The sequence below is a fragment of the Triticum aestivum genome, chromosome 2B (genome assembly GCF_018294505.1).
Source record: "Triticum aestivum cultivar Chinese Spring chromosome 2B, IWGSC CS RefSeq v2.1, whole genome shotgun sequence".
Lineage (NCBI taxonomy): Eukaryota > Viridiplantae > Streptophyta > Magnoliopsida > Poales > Poaceae > Triticum > Triticum aestivum.
The window spans coordinates 675,235,923-675,243,205 of record NC_057798.1 but is presented as its reverse complement, the minus strand read 5'-3'; positions in this window follow the sequence as shown (position 1 = coordinate 675,243,205).

Sequence of the window (7,283 nt, the reverse complement as noted above, 5' to 3'; positions counted from 1 at the left end):
TTTTCTTGAATACACGAGCTTTTTCAAAATCATGAGCATTTTAAAAATTTACAACATTTATTCAAAGGGAAATGATTAGGATCACCCGAGGATAACAATGTGTGCGGGTTTATGAGAATATTCACAAACTCCGCAAAAACAACACGCCAACCCCTTGATCTAAAGGAATAACATGGACGAACCGTATAGGCTCAGTTGTTAATCTCCTACGCGTCGTGTCGAAGGAATTCACACGCCAGTAGAAATTTTGGACAAGAATTCTCTAAACTCAATAATGACGGTCGGCCGGAACACACACGGTGTCTAATTCATCTAAAAAATAACCTCCGTACAATGATGCACTAACCTTGCTATTTATAGTACATGCGAATACCTCTATCTTGGAAAAATAAACAACCGAACCTAACAAGCAAAAGCAATCTAGAAAAATCCCTTGGACTCTTTCTATCCTTACTAAGTTACATGCCTTATTTTTTTGGCATGCAACCTGTACAAACGAATGTACTAAACAAAACACCAGTGGACAGTGGTATTTCCAACCCATCAGGGTTTAAATCCTGGTGCTCGCATTATTCCTGAATTTATTTCAGGATTTCCGGTGATGCGCTTTCAATGGGAGGAGATGTTCCCGTCGATAACGAGGTGCCTACGGTGAGTTCGTAAATCTCAAGATGATATGTTGGCTCAGTCTCTCGAAGGTGCTCATAGGGATAGGATGTGCGTATGTGCGTTTATAGGGATGAGTGTATGCACGTGTATATGAACGCTTGTGTCTGTACTGATGCTTAAAAAAAGAATGTACTATACCGAACACGAAACTAATTTGACTTGACTCTAATAAAGTTGGTGCATTACATCTAGTTTGCCAGGTGGGCCCCAACCGGATTCCTTCAAGGAAAGCAGATCACACGTATAGGTTCTCATAACCATCGTGTTGTACTCCTTGCATGGTAAGAAATAAAACAAGAAATATATATCGATTTTGTTCCTTTCAAACCAGCTCATCTTCTTATCTTCTCGTAGCACGTACGCATGGAACTCCTCATGTTGCGGGCTTGTTGATCTCAACAAGAAATACAAAAGCAATTTAAACCTTTCCTCCTTGTGGGTCTCAAACGAAGCTTGGCTTAAGTCATGGTTGAACACAACACACTTTTGCACCATTAATCCAACCGCATGCATGGTAGTAGGACCAGGCGTGGCTGTATCAACTGGTGTGTGTGCGGGATCTGAATCTGGATCCCCACGAGAGCAGTGGTCACCCGTGCTCCTCCCAAGCTCCCCGTTAAGGTGACGCCTCCTCGCGCTGCTTTGACTGCCGCCACTGGCAACACGTCGATGAGGCCGCCGGTGTGGGCGCGACCGCTGTCGTCCGCCTCCACCATGAATGTCGGTTGTCGCGGTGTGCCCGAACTCAAGATGCATCCGTTGTCCTGGGGAAGCATCGGCATCCACGTCCATTGCGAGGAGTTGCATCCATCCCCGGTGATCCCGAGGGAGCATTGGCTTTTCTTTCGGCCGATGTGGTCGCTGCTTGCTGCTCGCTATAGTGAATTTCTGCAACAAGGTCTCTGTTACAAAAATAACTATGGCAATACCTTTGTTACAAAGCAAATTAAATTCCAACTAGACCTCCGCTGCCAAAAAATTGCAACACGACCTTTGTTGCAAAAAAACTGTAACAAGACATGTTGCAAAAGTAATCTGCAACTTGACCTATGTTGCAAATTTTCCGCAACATAACCCATTGTGAAAATTTTCTGCAACACGACATGTGTTGCGGTGGTAGAAGGTGACCCTTGATTGCTCAATCCGTCTGATCTAACGGCTCCCGAGGCGGCGGATGTTTTAAAAATACCCGTCGGCCGACGCGTAGCAGTGCATAATTTAGAAAAAAAATCCGAGAAACTCTATAGAACACCCGGCGGATCACAACCCGCATCCGTCACCTTGTCTACATGCCACGTGCCCCTTGGTCACCACCACTAGTTTTTGCAACTGGCCCGTTGTTGCAATCTCTCTCATCGCAGCAACGGCTCTGTTGCAGGAACTAGATCTTGAGAGAAGTCGCCGCTCGTGCTTCTCCCAAGCTCCTGTGAGTCGCCGCCTCCCCACGCTGCTCTGACTGCCCCGAGCTCCAGTTGAATCGCGCGCCTTCCCATGAAGCGATCTGGTCGGAGGCTTGATGCTCGCCGGCGGCAGTGCCATGGCGGGGATGGGCGGCGCCGCTCCTCCGTAACCATGGTCCAATGAGCTCACGGCGAACTACGACGGTGTTTTGTTTTGCAACATCCATCTATTGCAAGAAATATTTCTGCAACATCAGTCATGTTGCAAAACTTTCTTCTGTAACACCATATAAAGGTGAAGACAAAGAGAGAAAATTCTGCAACATCACCTCAGTTGAAAAAAAATCTGCAACAATACCTCTGTTGCAAAAAAAATTAAGAGGAAAAAAATTTCTACAACGACCTACTTTGCAAAAAAAATCTGCAACACAACCTATACTGCAAAAATATCCATAACACAATCATTGTTACAAATGTTTCCGCTACAAGTGCTTTGTTGCAAAGAAGAGGAATTTGTTTAGCCCCTTGATTTTGTCACATCCGACTGCTTGTGTGGCGGCAGATCTTTTAAAAAGATCCACTGGCCGACGCGTAGCAGCCCCCTTATTCAAAAACCCGAGGATTTTTGGCTATGAAGACATTTTATGATTTCTTGAACATTTTTTAAAATCATGATCATTTCATGATTTCTTAAACATTTTTAAATTTGTGACTGATTTTTTCAGTTCATGTAAAATATTCGATTCACAAGTATATTTTCCAAGTTTTGAACATTATTAGAATTTGCAAACTTTTTTTATTTGCAAGCAGTTTTGTTCGTTGAATTAAAAAAATGTTCATCAATTTGAGAAAAATATCATAAAATTCAGATTTGCTCATCAAATACAAAAATATTCATAATTTTGAAAACAAATTCATCTAGTTTGAATTTTTCATCAAATAGAAAATTCAACAAAACTCAAAATATGTTCATAAAATCTTCAAAACCTTTTGATTAAAATACAAAAAAATGTTCATCAAAATTCAGAAAATGTCCAAGTTTTAAAATCGTGACCATTTTATAAATTTACTAGTTTAATTTTGAATTATTTTATTTTATTCTCCAACCTTTTTCAACAAGCAAATTTTTTGTTATGATTTCGGTGTGTTGGGGTGTGCTTGTATGGGTCAAGGACTTCGTATGTTGTTTTGCGATTTGAATACAAGCATATTTTCTCAAAAAAATGTTGCCTTGCCATGTTCGTGTGTGCGTTGTAAGTCGGAGACACCAGATTTACAACGGGCTGATTGGGCAGGTGGCACAAATCTTATGCAGAAGCCATAACGAGCCTCTATTGCGCCGGGCCGCGTCCCCATGCTAGCACGCCATGACTTAGCGGGAAATGCCGCCCACGGAATAAATTTTAAGTCCTAACTTGGTATGCATTCCCCGGCGATCCCCATTTGGCGCGTGGGTCGGCAAACCCTCCCCATGCGCCATTTCCATGGATGGGGCGATGCATACTAAATTTTTTCCCATCAGTTATAGGAAGAAACCTTTCCTGAACAAGTTTTTCTATTCTATTGTTTTTTCGCCTGGTTTTCTTTCTTTTTTTTTTCATTTTTCTTGTTTGTCTTTTTCTTATTTTCTTAATTTAAATTTTTTAACCCGCGCACATCTTTTGAACTCACAAACAATTTGAAATCATGAATATATTTTCCCAAGTTTTTGAACATTATTTCATTCCTGAAATTGTTTTGGATTCAAGAACATTTTTTTAATATGAGGACACTTTTTAAAATTCAAGAATTTTTCTTACAATCTCTTGAACAATTTTTAGGATTTCAGGTTTGTCTTTCAAACTCGGGAGCTTTTTTCTAAATTCCTGAACACATTCTGAAATCATGAGCATTTGATGGAATTTTATAGATTTTCTGAATTCATGAAGATTTTTTTGAATATGTGAACTTTTTTTCATGGATTCTTTTTGGATTTGCAAACATTTATGTAAATACAGAAACATGTTTGTAATACGGGTATATTGTATGATGTTCCAAACATTTTCTAAAATAGACAATACTTTTTCCAAAATCATGAACATTTTTTAATATGCGGACTTTTTGAAATCTCGTAATTTGTTTTGAAATTGGAACTTTTTGGAAATCCTGAATGATTCAAAGAAAAACAAATAAATAGAAAAACAGAGGAAAAACAATAAAAACTAGGACGTCTGGCACAGCATATAGGCCGGCACAGAAGCGCTCGCTGGGGTGCAGGGGCTGCGCTTTTCGCGTTAGGCAGCACATTGTGCGCCAAATAGGGCACACCTATGTCTCGCTTGAAGCAAGAGATAGTGGGACGCTCGTTTCAGGCAACCGCGTGATTGAGCCGAACCAGCATGGACACCTGCTGTCGGTGCTTTTTTTCTTCCTATTTTTTCACTTTCTGCATTCATTTTTTTTCATTTGCTTGCGTTTTGATTGTTTTAATATGTATATTTAAAAAACACTTTATGCACAAAGTTGAAAATGTTAATTATGCATTAGAAAAATGTTAAATGTGTAAAGAAGAAAATATTTCTGATGTATACAAAAATTGTACAGTGCGTATGGAATGTAATCATGCATTTAAGAATGTGTAAAGTAGAAACCAAACAATGTAAGTTTTCATTTTTTTTAAATATAGTCATGCATTTAAGAAATTTAAAATGTGTATAGAAAATAAATTTCTGATGTATCTATATCTATATCAATATAAAAAGGCCAAAAGGAGCTGATCCAATTAATCACCGCCATCAGTCCACGCTAATCTAAGAGCCCACGTGGTTTCGATGATTAGCACCCCAACACGTTTAGTGCTCTAATCATAGCCCTTAATCTCTAATTACTAACGAACAAGATTATTCCAATGGCGTAGAAACGTCCAGCGCTCGGCCCATGATCCCGCAGCCTCCCCTATTCCGCCCGTGAGACATCACGATCGCAGAATCATCCTCAAACCGCTACCGACACCTGCGCCGCCTCACCTCATCTCCGACATGGGTAGCGACGCACCTCGCCGGCAGCATCCAGGCCAACGCCCTTCACGGTGTTTGCCATGTTAGCCCAGAACTATTCGCTAGCACTCGAGTACACTGATACACGACCGGCGGAAGAGCCAAGTGCTACTACTGCCTGCGCTCAGCACACTAGCAAAGCACACACACTCACTAGTGATGCTTACACACACACGCACATGGAAGAGAGAAGCTGAGCACAGGCCCCCGTGTCGCTCCGTCCCCAGGGGCGACACGGGCGGCGACCCAGGGCACCGAGGCGCTCGGCCCCTCCACCCAATCCTCTCCCTCGCCGTCGCCGGTGCCTCCCGCGGGCGAAGCTCGCGTGGAGTGGGCGGCGGCGGGGACTCTTTCTCGCGCTGCTGGTCGCCGCGAATGAGGGATCTCGTGGCGGCGGGCGGCGGCTGGTGTCGACGAGCTACCTCCGGCTCCGGCGCGGAGGCGTTGCTCCTGCTGCGGTTGACGCGGAGGCGTCCTGCGGTGGTCCGGCGTCTCGGCGGTGGCAGCGGGGCTTGGGCGGCTCGATGGGGCGACGTGCCCGATCTGGCAGCATGGATCTGGCGGCTGGTGGTGTTCCGGCGGCTCCTGGCAGCGTTGGTCTGGCGGGTGGTCGTGCTGCCGGTGGCTCCTGGCAGTCTGGCGACGACTCCCTGGTGGTGCTGCGGCTGCGGCGGGTTGCGCGGGCTTCGTCCCGACAGCGCTGCTCGGTGAGATGGGGCGGGGTGGCGGCCCCCCCTCCCTGCCAGGTGCTGTGGTTCTGGCCGGCTTGCTAGCCCGGCGTGGCTAGCGGCATGGTGGGGACGGCGTGGCGGAGACTGCCGGGGCGGCGGCCCCGGATTTGGTGGAAGCGGCTTCGGCTAGGGGGTGGTGCGTGCGCCTGGGTGTGGTGGGTCCGGGGATCCCACGGCCAGTGCAGGGTCGACCTCGGCAGGATGGGGTTTGTTGGCTGAGCAGGTGCATGCAGGTGGTGGTTGAGCATCTCCAGGAGAAATTCTATGTCCGGCCTTTGCCAGATCCGGCGACGGCGACGTCCGTGGGCGTCGTGCTTTTTCTTGGAAGCGTTGCTGTTGTGCGGTGCTCCTCCCCCCCTCCCCGCGGCCTTGTCTCCGGAGGGAAACCTCAGATCTTCGGGATCGGGCGATGAAGGCGCCTTCACGTCTTCTTCCTCCTTGGGGGCATCGTCTCGGAGCCGGCCACAACCCGGAGACCAGTGGATGGCGGCATCTTCGCCGCGTGGTTGCAGCATCTTCGCCGTGTGGTTTGCGGCATCTTCGCCGCGTAGTTTGCTGAGGCGGCCATTTCGGGGACGCTAATTTCTGTTTGGCAACGGTGATGGCGTCGAGAGGAGCTTTGGTCGCGGCTCGGGCTTCGGTAGTCGGATCTTCCCGGCGTGTCCGAGGTGCTCTTCCGTTGGTTGCTTGATTGCTTTGAAGTCGGAGCTGTGGTGGAGTGTGTGCATGCGGTGACGATGACAGGCGCTCGGTGGTCAGTTACGAAGGGCACGGTCGGCGCAAGTCCTGCATATTTCCCTTGTGATGATCGTCGTCAGAGTCGGAGCTGTCGGTTGTTCGCGCGTGTGGCCTTCTGTTGGCATGTGCCGCATGGTTTCTGTGCAGCTATTGTAGCTTTGTGATCCCATGTTGGTGGCCAGGTTGGCCGGTGGTACCCATATTATGTGGGTTGGATTGTATCGGTTTTAGCCCGATTTTCCGTCAATTAATCGGGCAATTCTCTTCTTCTTAATCAACGAAAATGGCAAGTCTTTTGCCTCGGTTCAAAAAAAAAGAAGAGAGAAGCTCACGGACACACTAGCTGTTGTGAAGCTCAAATGGATTTGGAATGGAATGCTACAACCGGGTGGAGTGCAGCCCCTTATATAGTGCTTACAAACCGACTATGGGCTAAAATATCTGCTAGCTCTTAGCTAAGCACATAAAGCTACGGCTTCTTACCGACTTGCCGACCTGCAGCTGTGTACGGCTATGCTGATCTACAATAGTAGAAAAAACAAAATGGTCTTGCAAACTTACTGCTACTCCCTTCGTAGCTAAGTAACACTACCCTGGTGCATGCATGCTGCCGACATGCAGCCTTCGGAGACAAGTTTGACACAACATTCTCCCCCTCAATCTTGTCGAAGGAGCTTGGTGTTGATGATCCCGACCTTGTCGCGCAGCTC